Source organism: Macrobrachium rosenbergii, chromosome 37 (assembly GCF_040412425.1).
Source record: "Macrobrachium rosenbergii isolate ZJJX-2024 chromosome 37, ASM4041242v1, whole genome shotgun sequence".
NCBI lineage: Eukaryota > Metazoa > Arthropoda > Malacostraca > Decapoda > Palaemonidae > Macrobrachium > Macrobrachium rosenbergii.
The window spans coordinates 32364910-32390670 of NC_089777.1; the positions used below are offsets into that span (position 1 = coordinate 32364910).

The 25761-nt window shown below is 36.1% G+C and overlaps 1 long non-coding RNA gene across 1 annotated transcript in view; it reads right to left on the minus strand.

Moving 5' to 3' along the window:
* LOC136825454 (uncharacterized) overlaps window positions 1-25761 on the minus strand; it is a 604931-nt gene that overhangs the window by 175890 nt on the left and 403280 nt on the right. Inside the window, exon 7 of the long non-coding RNA XR_010849346.1 lies at window positions 3442-3691. This is a non-coding gene — a long non-coding RNA (uncharacterized lncRNA). The remainder of the gene's footprint in view (window positions 1-3441; window positions 3692-25761) is intronic.

Here is a 25761-nt window from a genome sequence, read left to right on the forward strand (position 1 = left end):
CCAGAGACTCACGCGTCGAGGAAGCAGGTCGCGAATGAAAGAGCTTTTTCCTTAACGCATCTCTTACATTTTGTTCACGGTCATTCTCTCTTATTGTATGTTTATTCATTTATTAGTTTATTATCTGTTTTATTCACAGAGTTCTTTTGTCCTTTGTAATCATCTTCTAGTTTTTCAATATTCCGACTTTTCAAAGCTTGCTATAGCCTAGTTAACGACCTTTTCGCTTTTATTGCTAGAAAGTGTTAATAATAATAATAATAATAATAATAATAATAATAATAATAATAATAATAATAATAATAAAAAGGATGGCTGTATTATGCGAATTTATCTTATATAGTGTCTTTTCTATCCTCCTTATGATTCGCTTTTCAGGCGGATAGAAAAGACACTATATAAGATAAATTCATATTACAGCCATCCTTTTAATAAGACCTGTTTAAAAGAGGGTCTACTCCTTCAAATAATAATAATAATAATAATAATAATAATAATAATAATAATAATAATAATAATAATAATAATAATAATAATCTTGTACTACTGCTTCTGCAGAATCCATCATTCCTATTTCTGTCATTATTATTATTATTATTATTATTATTATATTATTATTATTATATTATTATTATTATTATTAATAATAATAATAATAATAATAATAATAATAATAATAATAATAATAATTTACCCACACAAGTGCACTTCGTCCGTCCAAATCTGCTGATTATTATTAATAAATAATAACAGTAGTACAGCTTTTTATTTACTTCCTCCACACTATCAAAGGCACTCCATCCTCACAACATCTCCAGATTATTTTCGGTTATTCTATCCCCAGTCTTTACTGTCCCCTTTTGCCATTTTCCCCATTTGCCATCCATCAAGTGGGATTGGCCTCCTTGTCGACGTTGGTCACTAATTGGCCAATTACTGGTCACTTTAACCGACAATTTCTTGGCAAGTAAGACTCACACACGTACACTTAGACGACTCTTGTGCTTGTGCACATACGCATTCTGTAGTCTCTCTCTCTCTCTCTCTCTCTCTCTCTCTCTCTATTCCCCCTTTATTTTACGTTCCTTGTTCTATTTTCCCCTCTATGTATCCACCTCATGCAACTCTTCCCTTCCATCCCTGCTTTCTCTCTCTCTCTCTCTCTCTCTTAGTTTATGATTTTCCTTATTGGAAAACAATAAAAAAATCGTGCATTTCGATATTCTTACAGAAAGCAATAATAAATGTCTGATAAGAATGTATGTACTTTGTTAAAATACTGAGCATGTAGCTTGCAAAGTTTTCTGTGCATTGATGTGCTTTCGTAGATGAGCCAGCATTCAAATCGTCAGGAATACATGATCAGATAAATTGTTGAATAATAACTCAAACACAGTCCTTCACTAATTAAAGAATCTTGGAATTTTCTCAGTGCATTTGATTGGAATTAACTTTTTTTTATAATACTGAAACATGTATTTCTGAACTGTAACTTTTTATACCACTGAAGGGCATGATTTCCAACTGAAACCTGATCTGGATTACGGCAAAACTGTAAAACTAAAATGCAATTCATGACAACGAAATAGCGTGCAGGAAACTCTGTCCATGAATTCGTCTTCAGGCGAGCAAGTTCGCTCTCCATGAATGGCATTGAATTTTCTCTCTCTCTCTCTCTCTCTCTCTCTCTCTCTCTCTCTCTCTCTCTGGTGCTTTGGTGCATCTGCTTTCCTTTAAGTAAATAGGTTTATAATAAAAGAAATCTTCGCCCTTCTCACTGTTCGATCTTTTAGATTTGTTTCTCACGCAGGAACCACCCTTTTTTGTATTATTTTCCAAGAGTTATTTGTTCCATAATCAGTGATGTTTCGATTCTCTCTCTCGTTCTGAATCTAATTTTACGCAATAATTTTTGTACCTTAAATATCATGTTAGATAAGTTAGGACATACACTGCAAGTAATAATAATAATAATAATAATAATAATAATAATAATAATAATAATAATAATAATAATAATAATAATAATTACTGAACTGAGAAAAGAAAATAATTCTTCATCTAAAATGCTGCATACAAATTATGTTACAATTTCTTTTCCTTGTAAACTTTCAATGATCTGTCACATTCACTAGGCGAAGATGGCCTTAGTAAGAATGATTTGAATGAGAATAACATTTTGTTTATGGTCTATCTCTAAACCCAAATATATATGTATGTGTGTCTGTATTTGTGTTCACTCATCCCCTAAATAATGTGTTATACCTTTACATTCTTGGGAAGAAAACGTGCATGCAAAAAAGACGAGACTTGAGAAAATGTGAGAACAAGAATAAAGATAAGTCTTTACATGCGAGTTTTACCGTAAGCGAGGCAATTAGTAAAGTCTTATGTAAGGTAACCACGACCTGTATTAGGCGTCATTATCTTAGATGTTAGCCAACCACAGAGGAGATTCCACCAATCACGAACCTCCAATTAGGGTATGTCATGACCTAACCGGTCTCTGATTGGCCGGTCATCGTGTAAGCCGTAAGGTGATAAAAGAGAGAGAGAGAGAGAGAGAGAGAGAGAGAGAGAGAGAGAGAGAGAGAGAGAGAGAGAGAGAGAGCGGTGGAGGAGACAGACAAAGATAATCGGTATTAAAGTAGACATACTGAAATTAATGGAAGCAAGAAGTTTTGTTAGGCATAAATAGGTTGTAAATGGAGGTGTCTCAGAACTCTCGAAAACTTAAAAAAAAAAAAATGACCATTTTTACTTGATCTTATTTAATTACTATTTTTTATGCCTTAAACCCCGTTCTCTCTCTCTCTCTCTCTCTCTCTCTCTCTCTCTCTCTCTCTCTCTCTTCTTCTCTCTGTGTGTGTGTGTGTGTGCTTCTTCTTCTTCCTCGTCATCGTAATTAATGGAATTTCCTACATCTCAGAAAAGACGTTCATCATTATCTATACACCCCAAAATGTCTTCCAGTTTCTTGACACTCCGCATCGAACCGCATCTCCCTTACAATCGCCTCGAAACAATCATCTTTGGACAATTCGTGAGAAGGGCATTTTGCCAAACCCTTGTTCGGTGTTTGGTAGATAAATAGGTCCATGAGGTCCCTTCGAAGTCCCTTATAAATCACTAGGTTCCTTTGATGAGATGATGATGTCAGTCGACGTCACTTCATTTAGGCCACGTCACCCGATAAAAGAAGAGAGAGAGAGAGAGAGAGAGAGAGAGAGAGAGAGAGAGGTGGGTGGAGGCTGGGAGGAGTAACCAGATTATCATTGTTTCTAGATATCGTCAAGATGTCGCCATACCTTGTTATTATTGTACAACCCATTATGATCCGCACCCAACTCAGACTTACAGTCTCAAGAATAGAAAACAGAAACCCCTGCTGGCATGAAGCCAGCTAAATCTAACAACGACAGTAAAAACTAAGATTCTTACCTAGCAAACGTTTGTCTGCTACCCAAACATCTGACGTTGTTACGAGGGCGAAACTGCGATGATTATACAGACTGATGCTGCTGCCTCAGAAACGTTCTCGGCTGATTGGGCTTGATTTGGGGTGTCGGGACTTATACGCCAAGCAGGGTGGTAAACAGATCAGATGCTGTCACGGCCTTGTCTTCTTCTCGGGCGCATTCCTCGTGTCATTTTCTCCGCCGTCCTTAGTCGTCTTCTCTTTATTCTTCCTCTGAAGATGACAAAAGATGTTAACTGTGATGATAAATGGAAATGAACAAAAAACTAATGAATAAAAGAAATTGAAGAACAGGCAATTTTTTTCCCGGTCGATTGAAGCCTTCTTAAACAGTAATTCACGTCTTCAATGTATATCATGTCATGAGTTGCTCAGAAGATCGAAATCACGTATTGTGGCATAAGAACAGCTTCATCTAGTAAAACAATAATGGTATCAGGAACTTCAAGACTTAGTACGCATTCCTACGTACAATTTTATACATAAAAATCATGTGATTATTTAGGGATTCAATAATATTCTACCTTAACCTCTACTGGTCCAACGTTATACTGTTCATTAACCGCTGAACACTGAAAAATTGTCACTGTTAGTCCCTTTTGGGTTTGATATGTAAATGAATAAATTGATTATTAAGTAGCTGTTAACGTGCTAAGAAACATTTTTTATTTATTCTGACAGGTATGTGATATAATAATAATAATAATAATAATAATAATAATAATAATAATAATAATAATAATAATAATAATAATAATAATAATGTGAAAAGAGAGCTTGGAGACCTCAAACTTCCTACAATGCTGAGCAATAAAATATCCATTCCCTGCACACACACACACACCACAAATATCTGTTATCTAAATCTGGATCTCTCATGAAATCAAATCATTTGTTGCCTATGTCCCACCTTAGAAATCCACATATAAAATAAGGAGTAATCCTGCAAACAATCAGACAAACAAACCAACAAACTGGATCAAAACCGGAACTTCCTTGCCTTAATTATTAATGAAGAAGAAACTAGATCAAACGTCTCGTTATTGGTGAGTGCCTCCCCAAGGTTTAGTAATTTTTGGAGGTAGTTCTTATAATAGTCTCTTGTATTTCTTGAGCCAGGTGACTTTATTTATTTGATTCATCTAGACGACAGATCAGGCTAAGTTAATCTAGTTCGTCCATTATTGATTTTCTTGCCACTTTTTTCATTTTCTTGAGTAGTTTAATGGAATTTAAGGATTTAAAGCATAGGAATTATTCCCTAAGTGGACTATTGGATCTAGCTAGTATCATAGATTTGCAATAAAGTGAAATATGGTCCACCGACTACTGGCCTGGATAAAAAATAGAGTACTACGTTCACTTTCATTAATTTGCTGTAAACTCTGAAACATAAATATCCATAGATATTTTCAGTGTGGATCTTGTGTGAGTTAAATTCGGTACTTGTCTCGAATATATCTTACACATGATTCATAATAAACAAAATATGCGAATAAAAATGTTTCAGACATTATAGCAAATTTGGTGACATTAGATTGAATGGTGTACTTAATGCATTATTTCTAAGCCTAAAATGTCTTACATTTAAAATAACACATTAGAATGATAGGCTACGCTTTTCGTTTTTCAGTACGAAATTTCTTTCCATAGATTCAGGATAATACCATTTTAGTAAAGCTTTTTTTAGTCGAATCTTCCTAAGTGTAACCTTGGAAGCATGATAATATTATATCACTTTTACGTCATGAACCTAAAAGTTTTGACAGTTAATGGTCAGTTGTGACATTGTTTGTCGATGAAAGTTTTACTGTTTTCATATATCTACTGCCATTCTCCTACTAACAAATTTGTTATCTATATTTCATTTAGACATCATTACTTTAAGTGTTCTCTAAGAAAGAACAGTTAATGAATGGGTATACGAGTTACTTGAAATATAGACATTCCCTCGGCAGCAGGTAGCCTAAGTCCTTTGAGGTGATTACCTGTTTTTACCGCATATTCATGAAAGATATGAATTTGGGATACTATCAAGATATGTTTAACCACTGACATTTTTCCATAATAATAACAATACTTTCATTCAATAGTTGGTAACACAGAAATAAGGAATTCAGATACAAAGGAGAAAGTATAAACTGCAATGAGTAGATCATAACAGTAATATCACTTACAGTAATGATAATAATTTAAATAATAGTGTCTTGTTATCGTTATCATCATTATTCAAGACCACTGACTTCATTAATAAGCGTCCACAGATTAGGATGCGCATATATAAAAATAGTCTGAGAAGTTGCTGGAATAATATCAGATGTGACTAATCAAATAGATAAACAGCTTCAGCAAATAAGTAAAAAAATAAATAAACAGAAAGAGAAAACATTCTTGAAGGAGGAAGGGGAAAGCAAAGAAACCCATTGTGGCATGTCACGAAGAACTATAAGACGCTGTGAGTCTGTTCTCTGTAATGTCAAGCTGTCACGGCGTCACGTGAATCATGGCTGGAGACTTATTTAGGTGGTCACATTATTCTCTGACGCAGCTCCTCCTTCGTAAGACAAAGGTCCCGATAACATCGCTCACGGCGTTCGGAAGAATTCTCTCTCTCTCTCTCTCTCTCTCTCTCTCTAGTTATCACCTCCTCCGTCATATCTCTCTTTTGAAGACTGTCCGAGAGGGCTGGAGTTGGGGTGGTATCAAAGGACAGAATTTGCCCGTATTCAGTTTCCAGATTCATTTGTTTGCAGCAAGCAACTGGAGTTGCTTTTGTTCAGCGCGGTCGCCGTGGCTCTAAAAGAATACGAGAATGCATTTGCATTTCAAATGCTTTCGGCGCTGATTTGGAATTCTCCAAAATGCCGTGTCCTTCCATAAAGGTATAAGATTTTAGGAACGTCACCCAAAAAAAAAAAGATGGAAATTGAATCGCGTGGGATTGGATCCTGCGTGTGCCACTCCCCAGGCCGCCAGATAAGGATCGACACCTGTCCATTGGGGGATTGGACTCCACTACACGTGTGTCACTTGTTTCTGATAAATGAACTAGGCTAAATATGGAAGTATTTACGTATGCATGTTCTGTATCGAGCTTTTTCACTCGGGGAATAGGGCTGGCGATGTCCCCAACTCCCCGGGTCTCTCGTCTCTTCGCGCGTTCAACTCCAGTCGGATTTTTAATCGCTTAATCTCAGCCCCGATCCCTTCTGATAAGAAGTTTCCAATGTTTTCCCATTTAGATTTTCATTAGCATCTCTTTAATTTGCATAGATGGATTATGCGATTGAGGCATTTTTTCTCATGCCTCGAGTCGCTTACTGGGCGTCTCTTCCAGACCAAGTGTCGAGTTTTGTACTGCAGCTCTGGCTTAGATGTAATTGTTGTTTAGAGAAGGCTGTATACTGTATAGCCTTCTGTAGACTGGTTAGCACTTTCCTTTTTAATAATAATAATAATAATAATAATAATAATAATAATAATAATAATAATAATAATAATAATAATAATGTGTAGACAATCTAACCTGGAAATATACAATAACAAATATTTCCTCGAAAGGACTTGAACCACTGACGTATGATTCAACATCGTCATTACTATAAAGATGCAGTAGTAGTAGTATGATAATTCCATAAGTGTAGAACAAAGAGGATAGCCTGCTTATTTTTTTAGATTCTTCAGTACTCATCACGTCAGTTTATCAACCTTATCATCTACAGAGACAAAATGAACCATGAAGTAAACAAGAATGAACAATTTATTTTGTAGAAAATCAGTGGATGTGCCTTATTATATTTGCAGAGTGCTTTGACCTAAAACAGAGTGTATTATTAATATTGTGCTATTTTCTGTTTATTTCCTATCAGTTTTCTATCCTTATGTCAAAATAACCGTTTCTGATATCTGATCCTCCTCGCTGACTTCACCATTATATTAATAAGACCAGAAAAATATATTTGAAAAGAAAGCATTATTGGACACAATCAAAGAGGAAGAAAAGAAATGACAGTGCTGGAGTTACCTTGTCTAAAACTATACTGCACCTATTTTTTCTCCAGAAAGGGCGGTTGTGAACATACAGGTTTCCAGTAACCCCTTTCGGGATGAAGTTGATAGCCCGTACTCTCCTACTTCTCCCTGGCTGCGACCAGATCCCTAACTCTCTCCTTTAGACAACAGAAGCTAAACGGTATGCAGGAAACGGGCCCATGTGTTCCCCAGCCCACTCTGTGGAATCAACCCCAAGAATTTTCTGATATGGTGAGGTTTTTTGAGAGCTGATTTCTGGGACAGAAAGTTATTTGAAGAAATTGTCTCTCATCTGACTGCTTTAACTTCATAGTCCATTTTTTTTTTATAGCGTCCAACGATTCTTTCTGTTCAGATTTTCCAATCTATTTTTCTGGTTTCATTAACATAACGTTAGGTCACTGTCAGAAGCGACTGTTTTCACAGAGGGACCAGATACATAAAATAGTGATAAAATAATGATAATAAAAATATACCGTGTTCTAACTGATGGCCTTGAGCAAATATATACTGCACTTCCTTTGATGTTGTGCAAAATAAATAGTTCTCTCCTGCTTGCTTCATGATTCATGTTGTCACTGAACATAAAGGCAGAAGGCAAAGGATATAAAAACATTTGACTACATGTCTGGTCTGTATTACAGCCGGTAAGTTCAGTACATGCGCGCATATACATGTATTGTTACGATCTGGTTTGACAATAAATTTTAATCAAGGTAAAAATTTTAACATTTGGCCAATATTGACCAAATGTGATTGTTTTTACACCTTAAGAGAAGGAATGAAAAATGAAGAAATAACATCCACTAACCATCATATATAAAAATCTCGTGCTTAATATAAATAATGAATAATGTTTTTAACACCGACAACTAGAACAATTACTTAATATAAGAGGTAATCCAAATGTAGCCAGCAAGTTGCAGTACCAGTGAATCTGCTGGAAAAGATTATTATTACGCAACTATAAAAGGAAAGTGTAGTTTTCCACTATATCCAAGGATCCCAAAGCACAGGACTTTATTACAAAAACAGAAAGTGCCAAAAGAAACAAGTTTAAAATTTTGACTCTCGTAACATTATACAGACATAAATATATACAGACATAAATACTTATATACTATATATATATATATATATATATATATATATATATCTTCTTCTTTTTTCTTTTAACAATATATATATATATATATATATATATATATATATATATATATATATATATATGTATATATATATTTAAAGTATAGTGCTCCTTTATTAAGGAAATTTTTGATGCATATACACACATGTAATTGATTTTGTATTATAATTCTGCCAGACAAAACGTCCAGCTGATACAAACCTCTCAGAGGCGTTCTGTAAACAATGTCCTGAATGGATAACCACTTCCTCCTCTTAACTGTCCCCCCAATCACTCGCCCCTCCCTGCCTCTTTCTCTCTCTCTCTCTCACTCTGTCTTTATTGTTTTTTCTTCTCCTCCCTGGTCGGTTCTCCTTTTAGTCCTTCGCCTTCTTAAGTGGGTTTCCTTAATTTGTCAATGGGTTTGGCTTCCGCTGTCATCTTAACCTAACGAGGCAGTGGTAAGGAGGGTTACACAGGGCTCCAACACTCACAGGTTGTCTGTCGGCCGAAGGATAACTACAAGGCGGCACTCAGCGGATCCTACTGCAGCCGCTGCCGCCTCTACCTCACAGGCAATGGACATTTTTTGGGCGTGTGAGAGTGTTAGGGTGATTGAGTGTGTGGGTGACTGAGTGGGTGAGTCAGTGTATGCCATCTGGCCTTTGATGCGTGGATGATTTGCAGCTTAAGCTAACCTAACTTAAAACCTAATAACTTGTTATATATAAACGGATGAATAACGTTTTCACTGGGGTAGCTTAAGGTATAATCAGCTATACATATTCTTGGAAGGTAAAATGTATTACATGTAGGGGGATATTGGAAATATAACTTTCCAGAGATTAAAATAACTTTTCGTTTTGGAAAACTTTGGATAATTATATAAATATGTCCATTGTTTGTTAAATCTTGAGATAAAGTAAGCTCCAAAGACTTCCCACGATAGAATACAATTTTTATTGTTTGAAACCAAATGCAAATTCAGCTCAAAAGACTCCAGCAAGACAACGACCTCGAAGAAGTCCGACCGAGCTGGGAAAAAGCGAAATGGGCCATGTGGGGTGAAATGGCCTTAATGTCCTCCATGTGGAAAAGACCAACCACCGACAGTTCACAGCCTTCATTGACTTTAACAGTCCCTTCTATAGCAGTTCACCTTCCCTCCCTCTTTTTCCCACACTTACGCCCACACAACAACAGGCCTCATCTCTAGAGCTACTTCTCATGTGGCCAGTAACTTCTGTCCCTTGAGTCGCGCTACTGACGCCTTTTCATTATCATACGCGCGCACACACACATACAAACACACATACACACACACACATATATATATATATCTATATATAAATATATATATATAATATATATATATATATATATATATATATATATATATATATATATATATATATATATATATATATATATATATATATATATATATATATATATATATATATATGTTTACTGGAACAAGGCCAGCATATTTCAGCAGTAACCAGAATAATCGAATAGCAAGTTACACAAGCATTTGTATAGACGATCAATAATAGCCAAAAAATAAAATAGCTTACTTATAATTTTCTTGTCATTTAAACAAGGAAGAGAGGGAAGAGATTGGAAAGAATATAATCTTGAGCCTAACTCTTGAAAGGAAAGATAATACATAATATCTGACCACTAAATCAAAAGCTTGGTTACCTTTGATCAATATATAAAATAGGAGGCAATGCAGTCCTCAGGAGAACATATGAAGATTTATACATACATACATACATACATATATATATATATATATATATTATTTGTTTGTGTGAATGTAAGTGTATAATAATATTATTTGTTTGTGTTGTAAGTGTTAATTTTTTACTTTTTTTTTCTGATATCAGCCATTGTCCATTTTAGATTAATCTTATTATAAGATACTCAAAAGTTATTTTTATCAAATGTCTATGTTGTACTTATATCTTGTATACTCTACTTTTCCTTTGGTGCAAATGACTATTTGAACAAGAGAATAATGCATGAAATCGAAGAATAACTACATTTCGAAGGTGCCCAACAAAACACCTTGATGGCAAGCGAGGTCGTTCTTGATACCAAATTGACTTCATATCTTGAATTATTGAACAGGTCGGATTCACAGGATCTGTGTCGCTGTTAGGTTTTACGAATAGGTATCTGCTTCTTCACAGTTCACCTTCATAACGATTTGGGCTTTTGTTTATCTTTTCTTTTGAAATGCAGCTTCTCCCTCCCTGAAATGGATTCTGGCTTTATAGATTAAAATCATGAATGTTTTACATATCATTGTGTATATCTTTGGGTGATGTTTACGTGTATTGGCCTTTTCATTCATCTCGTTATCTTCCACATTGATTTCTTCTGTCTGTAAAGACTTTGTAAACACAACAAAATTGTCAGAAGTTTAATAATCTTTAATAGCCTAAATTCATGTAGTTAACTCATTCACCTTGTCATAACCTAGTTCTTTCATAGAAGTAAATTTTTTTTTCTGTTACTATTTTAAATCCTTTAATTTATTCAGTCCACCCATCTGCTTATTATTTATTCCTTTCAAGAAGAAATGGAACATTAAAGGTGTCAAAGCTAAATATCTTCAATTATCTAAATTTATTCTATTCGTTCAGCATGCTCATACATTTATCTTGTATTATCCTACAATAACCGCACGTTAAATATGCTGACATTGTAATTCATCAATGGATATCACTGTTATTCATTCAGTTATTCACCCATCTAGTGATCTTCTACAGTGATCACATTCTGATCCTTCTGTGGCTCCTTAAAAATCCAACAGATAGGAAAGTGGTCAAGTTAATTGGAAGCAAGGGAGAACTGTATCTTTATGTAGGTTTATGGGATTTCCACTTCTATTGTCATGCTTTTCACTTGCATTTAAAGATTCTTTCCTTCTTCGGGGGAGATTTAAACAATCAGAAGAGGGCATCGCAAGTACAATGAGTTTAGTAAAGAGAATAGGTGGAGGGTTTGTTACTAAATGGGAGTATATCAAATGATAACAGACGAAAAAAAAAAAAAACTGTAGAATACCTGCAGAATGATCCACCTCAGCGGGTGGCTCTTACTGAAATGGATCTGTCCATTGCTTGAACTCGGTATTGAAAATCATGACGTCAGTTCAGAATTTGGAATGGTATATATTGTACCACAAAATTTTTTCAAGACAGGGCATTGCTCTCATACCTTGCATATGCTCCTGATGAATCTAACATTATTAAATCGATATGGAGAGAGAAGTGTAAACTTCGACAATTGTTAAAGCAATCTAAAGCAAAAAAAATACTATTCACAATTGTCGGATACATGGTTGTGAACTCAGCCTTAGAGACAGAAGACCTTCAATAATCATTACAAATTCGCCTTCCTAACTTATTCAAGTTTTTTTTCTAGTTTTTACACTTATCTTTCAAGTAACCAATTCGCCATCCCCTTCACCCAGTCCTTTAATTGGTTGTAACCTATCCAACAAAAGGTTAGTCTCAAGTCATTGTATCTATTGGTAATGCTATTTCATTTTAGACCTACAACCATTGTAAAGATTCTTCACCTTCCTTGACATGCTTCACAGTTAATAGACTGAACACTAGTGGCTGGTATTACAATACCAATGTCCAACGACAGATGTATGTGCTGGTCACGAAATAAATGTCATTGTCTTTGAACACCGAACATTTATGAATGAATAAAATACACGACCGGATTCAGATTTATAGTCCTGTCAGAATATGATAAGATATCAGCGTGACAATCATATTTCATTTTTTCAATGATTTGCATGACATTGCATCTTGTTAAATAAATATCATATTGACTCGGAGACGGAAATAAATCGCAGAGTGATGATAAGAAATATGGATTTTAGACTCCCTCATAAATCATATCTCGAAGATGACTTAATATAGACGTGTAAAACAGAATAGTATCATTCGTTGTCATGCAGTAATTTTGTTTTTTGAAATCTGATTCTTTTTCCACATAATATCTCTGGGTCATCTTGACAAAGAATAATAAGTAAAATTAACTTTTGCCTTTTTTTTTATTTCCAAGCCTTCTTTCTTGTCAATTATTGAATTTTGCTTTTGTTTAATTTTCAGGACAGTATTGTATTATCTTCCACAAGATAAGCTGCATCATCATAAATGTATGCTACATGACGAACACTTTTATTGTTACGTAATAGACTTCACTCTGAACTTATTTCGGATATCGGTAAGTATCATGTTTAATATCTTTTGCTGCAGTGATGGCTTTCACACCAAAATGTGACACCATTGCTGCTCGCACTAAGCCTCTAAGACTTGTTACAGGTTTTAAATCAAAAGCTCATCTCCTCTAGGTTCTCCACTTTCCCCCCACCATACATTCCCATCTCCCACCATCACACCCACGCACACACACCGAAAGCATTTTTGTGTGTGTGTTCCGTTCTTTTAATTTTCTAGTCTTTCTTTCAGAAGTGTGTCATGCACGTGAGTTTCTCTAATGGCGTCAGCTACTGAATGGGCATTCGACAAGTTCGACGTTGTATAATCTCAGTATGCTACCAAATATGTTACAATACTCAGGGTTTTTTTTTTTTTTTAGTCTTCCCATACTGTCTACTCAGTATAATCGAAGTTTCATTACATAATGTTCTTCTTCACGTTACAGTAACGGAATGTCGTTTTGTCTCAAGTATATAATAAACGTTCATAAAATGGTCATCTTATGTTATGTTTTAAATTTGATGTCAACATTCTTCAGATTTCAACTAGAAAAGATTCGAAACTGGATTTAATTCTTGTAGTGAGGCAAGCCGCAATTAGATACTTTAATTAATCCCTATTTCTTCATTTTTTCCTACAATAATCTTATGTTTCATGACCTTAGGTAACTTCTCCTCACTGATTTTTTTCCCAAGATTAATAAATGCACAATTAGCTTTGTTTGGAACAGAGTGGAATACATAACTACTTACTGCCTCTCTAGGTGGAGCGATCTAGCTAAACGAATCAACGAGGCTAGCAGCTAGGGGAGAGAGAGAGAGAGAGAGAGAGAGAGAGAGAGAGAGAGAGAGAGAGAGAGAGAGAGAGAGAGAGCAAAGTCAAAATCTATGCCAGATTTCAAACGTTCCATTTAATGGTCATCTTATGGTCATCTTATGGAGAGAGAGAGAGAGAGAGAGAGAGAGAGAGAGAGAGAGAGAGAGAGAGAGAGAGAGAGAGAGAACTGGTGTAGGCAATCGGTATTCCCTCCAAATATACAGTCATTTCATAAAACATGAGGGCATCGACATGGTAATCTTCACTCCACAGGTGAGGAAGCGTCCAATAGATCTTCGTCAGATATTTTTGTGTGATAATAGATTTTTTTTATCCAGCAAAACAAGTCCATTCGAAAATGGAAGACAATGGGAAATGAGAGAGAGAGAGAGAGAGAGAGAGAGAGAGAGAGAGAGAGAGAGAGAGAGAGAGAGAGAGAACTGATAAAGTTGATCTTCTTGAATAGCATAAATAAATTGAAGATTAGGAATGCCATTTTCCATTGCTTTGTGTTTGTATGTATGTACGTATGTATCCTTGTGTAGCCTTTGCGCCTAAAAAAAAAAATAAGCGTTTCCAGGGCAATATAAAAATGATCCTTTCTCACATGATATATATGATGATTTATTTATTTGCCACACTGGCGTCACATCATAGGGACTCGGAGCTGTGTTTTCTTACGTTACACGAAATTACCTGTATGTCAGTTACACATGGATCTCCTGTTCGAACGATAATGGTTACTAAAACTTGAAATCATTACTGTACTCAAAGATCTTTTCGCTAGGCTCCATGAGCCACTGAATTCCGTTTCAAAGAACAATATTTAAAGACTAAGTAACCTATTTCAATGTATGTTGCTACTACACGACTGACAAGTCGAAAATGAACTGCCTCAACATCACTGTAAATGATCAGAGATGGGAGTCTTAAACTAGAATATCTCCTCAGATGCTCATTAATAGTATCAAAGAAAAGAGGAAGAAGAAGAAGAAAAAACATTTACGTCCACTTATCTGCCAGTTGTAGCGGCCGTTTAGGTTTCATTTGTAGCCCCGTCTCTTTACAGTAGCCGGGCCATTATTTGCGGTTATTTTGCCGAAACAAAAGACAGGAAACGCTTGTTAGGCCAGACAATAGGGGGCAGCACAATTCCCTGCCCCGGCAAACGTACACAGACACTCACTCTCCCTCCCTCTCTCTCTCTTTTATACAACAAACACCAAAGATGGACTCCAGCTTTCACTGGAAAACCTCATCGAGATCCTTCTGGAAGGACACTCCAGCCCTCCGTGGATGGTTCATTTCAAACCGTTTGCTTAAATGGTTTATTGATTATTCGAAAGATCAGAGGCATTTCAATGAATTTATGAAAATTGAATGCATACATACATAAATACATACATACATACATATATGTATATATATAATGTATATATACACATATATCATATATATATGTATACAAGCATATATGTACACACACACACACACACACACACACACACACACACACACATATATATATATATATATATATATATATATATATATATATATATATATATATATATATACATTATAATATCACGTTCTATATCTTCGTGATTCAGTTGTACATACATATATACTGTATATATATATATATATATATATATATATATATATATATATATATATATATATATATATATATATATATATATATATATATATATATATATATATATAAATATAAACGTACTGAATGGATAATGCAATGTCTCCTTTTACCTTTGCCATATGTCCCCCAGTTTTTCTGCTTTGGTAAGTTTTGATGTAAATACTTTATTTTCTAGCAATAATGTTTTAAGCGTTAATAACCTCAGATATGCCAAGCATTTTTAGATACAAAATCAGTTAAATAAGTCAGACTGTGAGTAATTAAGAGAAGGACATTCTGTCAACTCTTGTCATTCAATGAATCTTGTATTCATCGGTACGTTTATTTTTCCATAAGCCAATAAGAAGCTGTGAACCAGAATATGACATGATATATTTAAAACTAATTTATATCCAATTAAATTATTTCTATTGGTACGTGTATCTGTTTCAGTCATTAGTCTTTCTACAACTATTTTGATGAGGGACGAAATCTTGGAGACAAAAAAGACAAACATATGCAAATAAACTAAGTCTCTACTGGGCTTAAAAATTCTTAAAGTGAGTCTAACATAAATAACTAAATGACAGCACTAAAGTTACGTTGATAATATCAAAATGAATTAGTTAACTGAAGTCGTATCCTCCTAGGGCGATGTGTAGGAGACTGTTTCAAGGTATCCTTAGTGCACAGTTAGACTTATTGAAGGATTTAGTGACAAAGAACAGCCAGCCACTCGAGTTCTGGGGTGGATGAGGTACTAAATGACGATGATTATATTGCGTCATGATGATTAAAACCATACCCTTATCGACAAGAGCTGGAAAATTACTTTTGGTCAATTATTTTTCAAACCAGATCCTAAAGTAACTTTTCTCGAAGGTCAATTCAAAATCGTGTACATTGGTAGTGCTAACCAGGAATTATTCAAATATCTGTGTTTTACTGTCGAGGACTAATATAACCTCTTGATGCTGACTTTACACTGAATTATCACAAATTCTATAAATACTAAAGGAATAAAAAGCAATCACTCTAAAATTAATTTAGATTTGTTGAATGCATTGCTGTTTAGAAATTGCGTAAAGAATGACACCACTCTGTCACACGTCAAACAAACTTACTGTTTTGCAAAGAAAAGATTTCTTCCTTTGCTTTCCGCTGTTTCTGTTTAAAGCATTTTGGATCCTGCAATTGCTATGCTGAGTTAATGATCAAGTCAGAAGACAATATCTGGACAATTAAAATTACTAGAAAAACAGAATGTCAATAATCATTACTTTAAAAAGGGGCATTCATAGTATCTGTTCGTGGATCTTTAACCACCCTGGCAAATGGCAGAGAAAAATAAACAAAAGGATTAAGGGCGTTCACCAAGATCATACTTAAGATATATCTACACGGATGAAGGCCTTCAATGTTTTCTGAGGATCTTAATCAGGGGTTTTTGTAAGGGGAGAATTTGGTGAAGGCTAAATAGGAGAAGGAAAAATAAAATGAAAAATAACACGATCAAAGTTCGCATATGTGTCGCTAAATATCAATAGGCTTGAAAGTCTGGCACCCTGAACTTTATCCCTGGAGAGTTTTTGAAGAATGTATTGACGCTTGTTTGAGACTAACTAACAGATACATGGTTTTAAACTTGATTAAATGGGCGATGCTTTGCAATATACACATGTACCTTCCTTTGGCAAATGTCACTTGTTCATTTGCTCAGTACATAAAAAGGCTGTAAAATTACACGTGGAATACAAAGTAGGTATTTATCGTTTTGTAAGTTACATGATCCTACAGTCAGAGGTTCATCCTCTGATAAGAAATGAATGGGACAATCGGATAATGATTGTACCTAACAGTTAATGTGTTGTCATATATTTATCAAGTGCATTGGACTTATTTTTTTTTACTTTGCTTCGAAAGCCAAATGACTCAGGAGAATTTACAATCTCTAAACACTACACCAAGTTCTAGATGAATCCAACAGTCAAGGTCTTCAAGATATATCTTCAGTATACCATTGACAAACGTAGTTTCTTCCGCCCCCATCCCATGTCAACATCTCGGTCAATCTCTTAAATATTTACTTTGATGCCTTTTATGGTGACAAGGTCGTTCAACACTTCTGTTGGGTGAAAAAGGCTTTGGATTGATTAAGCTTTGTCAAATTATATTAATTAAGTGTTATTTTCAATGAAATCCTTATACTTACGTCAGTGCTTAAATCATTAATGGTATTAGTTATATTCTCAATTATGGAGTTGAGAAGTGATCAGTTTTCATTTCAAAGTCTTTGTCTCTCTCTTTTTTTCCTTTTTTTTTTTGCTTTTGAGGGGACATATGAGGGACACTTGGCTACTCAGCTGGGTAAAGAACAAAGGCTTCACACTGAGAGTTCTTTAAGTATTACTTTGTTCTGTATAATTTACTGTAGGGAGTGTTAAACATTTGTTACTATACTTCAGCTACTCTTGTAACGGCAACGGCTCTTGATTTTTTCGGCTGCCCGTAACGTCAAATAGATGCAATTGTCGAGAAAAAGACCGACACGGATAAAAATAAGAGCCTTCAGGAACATCAAAACTCCGTCAAGTCTGAGCAATACATCCAAGCTCCCTAAAGTACCCTTATCCAGATCTGCATCCCCCCAAAACTTAATCATTTGTTACCATTCACGCGGCCCACAAACATAAACGAACAAAATAAACCAAATAATATCCTTCTGAGCGATGGTAAAAATGAGAAGAAAAGGATTAAAGAGTAAAAGTGCGATGCCTGACCACAAAAGAAACTTCAGACACACCTTTGGAAAGAGGGGTGATTGTGTGGGTGGAAGTATGGGAGGTATACACGAATGACTAGCTGCATCTACCATACCGTTCATGGTATGCCCTCATTTCAGTCTCCTCTGTTGGACCGATTGGTTGTTACTGTACCTTTTCCAAACCAGTAAACGTCGGGCTGAAACCTTTCGTGCGCACATCTAAGCAAGATCTATGGAGATCGGTAATAGCTGTGGACTCCTCAGACCCTCTTTAGTTAGAACCACCTTCTTCAGGGTGAGGTAATCAGGACTGCTAAAGTCTGGGATCAGTGTAACTTTTGTTGGGATAGATGTGGGATCCTCTTTTGCCAGGTGTAACACATCGGGGAGATGGCAAGCCTTTGACTAAATAGTTACTCACAAGGCTATGGAGTAGCAACCTAACGAATCGTACACTTGGCTTTAACGGCGACCAACAATAAAAGGTAATTCCATTCTGACCTTTAGCTGTCTGTACCTTTGAAACCAGATAATGTTTATGATCTCCTTGAGCAGATTTAAAAAATAAAAAAAAATCATTTTTGGTTTGGCTTTGGAGTAAATAACAGGACATACCAGGCAAGGGGATAGAAGATTTATATTTGTGATCACCGGAAGCCACTATGCACCAAACGCTGAGTTTCGCTTATACAGTTTCACAACGCAGCTTGAACACTGAATAGATCTAACTTCGCAGTCGTATTTAGTGGATGACCAGCTTACAGAATCTAGTGCAGAACTCAGTGAATGAGTATAGGATTCAGTGCCTCATTTAGAAAACTACTTATTTGAGGGGCAAATGTATCTATTGCATTTAAAAGCGCATCCAGTTCCTTCATTCAGTGGATACAGAAGAAAGTCAGTCGCTGTTCTGAGGTTCCCATTTCAAGATCATAGAAGCTATTGTCAAAGCCAGAAGACATTTCAAGTATACATAGTATTCAGTTTTCGTTCTGGTGAGAAATATTTATTTATTTTTCACAAAGCATCAAATTCTGGCTTCTTGTGCTATAAAAAGAGTATTCTTCTGAACAGGTACAACCCTTTTCTTCTTGTTTGTCCTAAAGTATATTTTTTACAATCCCCTATTCCCTTCCTTCTCTCCTGGCCTAATACCCAATTTCAGAATACGACTTCTTTTTTTTTACCAGAAAAAAGTAATTTGTTGGCATGAATAAAGTTGAGGTGTAATCCTCACTTCCACGTCAGGAATCCAGGTAATCCCGTTTAGTTGTAACTTTAGGGTCGGTCTGTCTTTGTCTTCCCTGTCGGAATTATCACAGATTTGTTTAGGAAATTGGCAGCCGTGTCTTCGACCAGGTAATGCTTGGTGACCACTGCGGACCTCCCACGGGCAGAAAGGAAATGCTGTGTGAAAGGATAGAGAGAGAGAGAGAGAGAGAGAGAGAGAGAGAGAGAGAGAGAGAGAGAGAGAGAAACAGCCGTACAGAAAGCCATGAACCTCGTGAAATGTCTTAACCGCAAATAATGAAAAACACGTTCATTTTTTTTTTTTTACAATACAATAAAAATAGCCACTTGATATAAGCTGTTGTATCTACTACAAGCAGAGACGCGCATGCGTTTAATGTCACAACAAATATCAGAGTATATTATGTAATATGAATGATTTTACGAACGCGTACAGTAGTCACGCAGGTAAACCTTCATTAAGAGACATGCAAAATGTACAGCTGTAGTTGACATATTTAAACAACAAGCTTAGTTACAGAAGAACGCTTAGATAATGAAACTCTCTCTCTCTCTCTCTCTCTCTCTCTCTCTCTCTCTCTCTCTCTCTCTCTCTCTCTCTCTCTCTCTCTCAGTTGTGCGTGTACATGTAGCTTTAGCTTATTGATTATAGAACTGACAATAACATTCAAGATTTTAAAATGATCCTGAAGATGGATACACAAAGGCTTTTCGAATTCAATGTCAAAATTTTCAATTGTTTAAGCAGATTATTCTAAGACCTGTCGCCTGGACTCCAAATTAAATACCATACCTTTGCCAACTCAGGTTAGAACACAAGCAATGCTAATGGTTAACTGTAGAGTTAACATTGCTTAAGCAACAGATAAATAAGAGGTAATGTCACTCATACCTGAGAGGGTTAAATCTAAGGAACTACTTTTTATCCTTGGCAGCATTTCCTACCTCTTGTACCACAGTGATTCAAGATATAGAAGCGCTTAATTAGCTGTCGTTATCGCTGCCTTGTTTGTATTCAGAAATAAACTGATATTCTTATCATTCCTGATGGGACTGAGTGAGTGACTGTGCAAGATTCTTCGAGTCGATGTTATTGGTTGGGTCCAGCTTGTGAAGGTTATCAGGAAAATGCAAACAAGTCACATACTGATTGTTCATTCTTGAAATAAAATTCAGTCACAGTTAACCCTACGAGGGCAATTAATACGAATAAGTCTTTAATCCTAACATGGATATTAAAGGCAGAGAAATAATATTTCCCACATCAGTATTACAATATTTACGAATATCTGTGCCACAACTGTTATCAAAGACATTTTAATGGAAGCAGTTGTCAATCTCGTGTATAAACAAGTAGCAGCACATTCTCTTATGAAAACCAGTTTTCGTTAAAAAAAAAAAAAAAAAAAAAAAAACTTTGGGCACAGCAGATGCTCCATTTATGGAGCGTAGCAAAGATGTATGTAAATATTAGACACTGTTTTTGATACTACCTAAGGTAAACCTGTTTGCAATCACCAACTGGCGGGGATGATTAGGAAGATGCGACACATGGTGTCGCTGGTGAGTAAAAATAAAGCGAAAACAACCACTGTCGTTCGGACTGGTGGCTGAGATTAACCCAAACAGATGGTGATGTAAGCCATCGAGGCTCCCAACTTCAGCTTTATCGTGAAAACATCGCCAGGGTCAGGCCGTGTCAGGGTAATCAGCGGCTGTCCAGGAGAGCCTTTGATGAGCAGCGACTGGGCACGACGGCAGCAAAGTCTTCAGTGGTTGGGTTTGACTCGTCGTCTTGATATCAATCGAACACACCCACACCGATCATCAACATCCAAACACTGATCTTCACACCTGGAGGTTCTCATCGTTAGTCAAACGCCTATGATCATACATAATGTATGATAGAACGTTGCTCAATCAACACCAGGTCGTCTTTCTTTAAGGGGGGAGGGGAGATATTTGAATAAAAGATTTTATAACGTTTATCGTACTGGAATATTTGAGGCTATGCTATCGTCTTGCACACGTGAGGTTAACTCTATATTTGGTATTGTTATAAATCTTGAATATCTTGGCTGGATTTAACCTACGATATAATAGTACATAATTCCATTACCGTTTACATTGACGCTCTTTGAGTAAGTTCTAAATATATCCAGTTACCTTCAACGTAGGGTTACTGGGCATTTGCGTCATTGATAATTTCGTACTTTGCAATATATCTGAGGCAATAATGATGCTGTAAAGTGCATTGTACAACTCTCCATCCCTTATCATATTAAATGCTTTAATTTTTTCCCCATAATATTTCTTATACAGCTACGATATTTTCTAAGTGATTATAATTTATTGTCAGATCTTAATGTTTGAAACTGTTTATTTATAGTAATAAGTAAAGAAACTTCCTAGTAGAAGAAATTGTAATTTATAGGGTATATATTATTTAGGCTCCTGTTTTCTTGTCCTTTTTTCCAAGTCTGCGCTCTCTCTCTCTCTCTCTCTCTCTCTCTCTCTCTCTCTCTCTCTCTCTCTCTCTCTCTCTCTCTCTCATACAAACCTACCCAGTGGCACTTATGTTTCTGGTGTTTCATAGATATCAAGCTTTTTTTTTTTTAAAATAAGAGTATATTGTTTCCTCTGTGGGACTTTCTTTAGTTTCTTCTTGTTTCCAAAATTCTAGTCCTACTCATGTTTTACTGGTACCCCTTACTGCGTAAAATTCCTCCCATGCTAAAACTGAACTGTAATTAGTAATAACGGTAGTACTCATCCCCGGGTGCTGGTCTTTATCCCCTGACCAAAGACTTTCCTCATTTCGTTCCAGAATCCGGGTTCAAGGGTTTCGAGTGGAGAGTGTATCCAAGGATATCAGGATATGGATAAGTCTGGAATTCACCGCGAAGGACCGTTGTATTCACAAGGATTTGGTAAATGTGAGTAGTAAATTCTTCTCTGGCCCAAATAACCTTCACTAAGTTTGGTCCATCCTGAAAATTATAGATATATTTTCTGTCTTATAGGTTTTTTATATTAGTTTATTGGATTAAAAGGGAGGAAAATATAACAGAAATAGACCAGTTGGCTAAAAACCTGGAAATGAATTTGCAGGAAGAAATGACAGACATAATAGGGACTGATTAAATAGTCCTCATGGCAGACCTGCCGAAAGCCGTGGTAATTTCAAGAACGATGAAAAAAGATTCCTGAAAACTCTTGAGAGATATCTAGATTAGAAAGCTGGGAGATATCACTTGTTGATTTTGCTCTATGGATTTTATATTAATAATTATTGAGAAAGGTGTGAGATTCTATGTTTTTTAGAAGGCACTTATGTCGTTTATTCTTTTTAAATTTTGTTTGTGCAAGTGGATTTTTTTTTCAGTAAACATCAATCTACAAGTTAATCGATTACGTTATTTCAAAGCGCAATATAACTGATACTGTTGTTTCTTATTTGAACTTAGATTAGATCAGCTTTCTTTTATTTTCCTTGTTTTCTAAATATTCTACTTATATTTTAGTGTCTTTTAACTCGTTTTTATTTTGCTCTTGCACATCGTTAGCTAAGCTAACCTTCCGGCATTGAGTATTTAGACTTCTGATCTTTTCTTTGGGCCAGTCTAGAAGACATTGTTATCACAGAACTCTGGAAACAAAGACGAAAATAAGTTCCAGAGTTAGAGCTAGACGGTATTTCTTTATTTCGTTAACGTATACGAGATTCAGTTCATGTTTGGCAGTAGAACATTAAGGATTTATATGATTTATTCACCATAATACTAACATCTGTTCTTGTCGACTAGGTTCAAAGAAAAGAAGCAAATATGGAAGGGAACGATAAGAGAAAAGAAAACAGGGGCTAATCCAGAGGGAATAAATGGTGCCGAGGACTTTACCCTTAAACCACAAACAAAACTTCTTTTGAATCGATAAAACCATCTTTTAAATGCTTTCAATAATTCATAAATGTATATCCTAAGGGTTTCACGAAAATGTAAGTCTGTTTATTTAACAACCTCAATATTCGAATATTCATTATCGAACTGTTTTCTATCTTGTCACCATGACTTTAATTATTTAGTAAATCTTGATCCTGGGAGTTGGATTATATTTTAAGGATTTTTCGTTTATCGTCTGAATATTCTTTAATTCATTATCAGTATTAGTATTGTCTTTTTTATTTGTCATGACGGGAGCAAAATGACAAACGAGCATTGTTACTGTTGGAAAAAACTCATTATAACGCCGAAACCTTTGTTACTATAATCATTCTTCAGATCTATACTCCGTGTTATCATTAGCCCCGTTACCCTTATGTACTGTATATGTCCGTACCCTTCTCCTCCTTAGGCCAAGCCCTACAAACACCCTGTAGGTTTTACCATAATCAATCATATTTAAAATTTTTCCCTTTAGGCCCGACAAAGAGACTCTGCCCTATGGACGTTCGCAATGACTATGTTCTTATTATGATGAATATATTATTACTGTAACATGATAAATGAAAAATAGTTCCCTTTTGAAATTAATGTTTTTGGGATATCTGAAATGTTTAACATTGAATTCTCTTGCAACCATCGCTCTTACATTTCACAGTTGAAGAACGACATGATGGGGACAAACTCATGTCCCTCGTTTTTTTCTTACCTGAAAGTAGGATGGGAGCACACTACAACATCAAATGAAATGACGCGATGGAAAACAAATTTACAAAATGATCCGCAACTCGAAAACTTCAAATCATCATGATGACAACATTATTTCCTTTTGAAACTCCATCGCCACAACGAAAGGCTGCTTTTTTCTCCTGTTTCATTTTAGCAGCACTAAAAACTCCACCGCCGCACCATCCGGTTGCTCGCCCACGATCGCCCCGACAAAGCATAAAATACGCCGTGAAATCTTCTTCTGAGACCTTAGCCGAAGTTGAGTACCCCCCGCCACCCGGCAGTTCAGGGTCTCAATGGGCGGTCGACCTCGGCAAACCAGAGCCTTTTCTTCTTGTCTGCACTAATTTACTTAAAGTGCGGACCCCAGAAGCCAACCCGCTACCGTCAGACTCTTTCTCTTTCTCTCTCTCTCTTTCTTTCTCTTTCTCTCTCTTTCCTTCTCGCGTTGTTGTATTCCAACGCCTTTGAAGATTTCGCCACTTGGCTTCGGCTTCACAATCGCGTTCAGCTTCCGGTGCTGGATTCACGAATCTTGCTCATTCGCTTATCAGTATCTGTAGGGAATTATCGGTTCGTTTCGAACCAGTCACTTACGACATAGGCCTTTTCCTTCAGAATTTCTTCATGCATTTAATATTTCAGATAACAGATTCAAAGCCCCCTTCAGAGCTCCAAGTGGGTGGAAGAAGAGGGGAAGGAAGAGTTTCGGACCACGGGGTTGGTAGGCTTCTTTCATGGCCGCACAAAAGCAGCGGCAGGAGGTTCCACGCCTTTTTCCCGCCTTTTCCTTTGTTCCAGCTAAGGCTCAGTGTCACCCGCGAAACGGCGCCCTGATGAATGGACGAAACTGGGAATGAGTCTATTACCTCCTTTTTCCGAGTTCTTTTTGTGTCGGAGGAAGGAAAGGTGGAAATATGGTGCGTGTTGCCCATACAGAGAGAAAGACAGACGGAGAGAATCATGACACAAATCATTCACTGTATCCAGAATGGTGTCATCCAGTGTAGGTTTATAAATCAACGTTGCAGACTGAGACGTCTTGAGAAGATGAAGTTTGAAACGTTGTACCAATGAAAAATGTTTCTTGTTACTTGCAAACCGCTCTAAGTATTTCCGCTTTGACATTCTTCATAATTGGCGCTCGAAGGCGACAATATAAATCTCCCAAGTAATAACGTATCTTATATTGGAGGTTAGTGCTTCTTCTTAGCTTAAGCAATGTCTTCACTTCTGCCATCGTGATGACTTGTTACAGTTATATTTTCAAGTATCCCATAAATGTTTTATCGACGTATTTAATGACCGCATCCCAACGAATCTGAAAACAGACGAACTTCTCAGAAAACAAACTTTTCCTTGGGGTATCCAACCTTCATTCATCAGTTCCAGCAAAGAAAGGACCACAGGGGGAATAGAAGGGATACCTCCTCTTTCCTGCGGTGGTCCTCCTTAGGATAAACACTTTCGCTATCGTGTATTATTTTGTTCATTTGGTCCGGTTTCATGGGTCGTTCTCTGTCGCGCCTTCCGTGAATCGGATGGGAAAGCCATGAAACTGTTCATTGAGTGAACTGCCGTCTTTGGAATTCAATCTGTCCTTGAGGCGTTTGTGCGAATTTACCAACGAGGTGGACGGTATTTAAGTTAAAGTATTTTATATATACACTTATGGAAGGAAAATCCAGTGATATGCAATGCCTAGCAAATTACATATTTAGTAAGCATT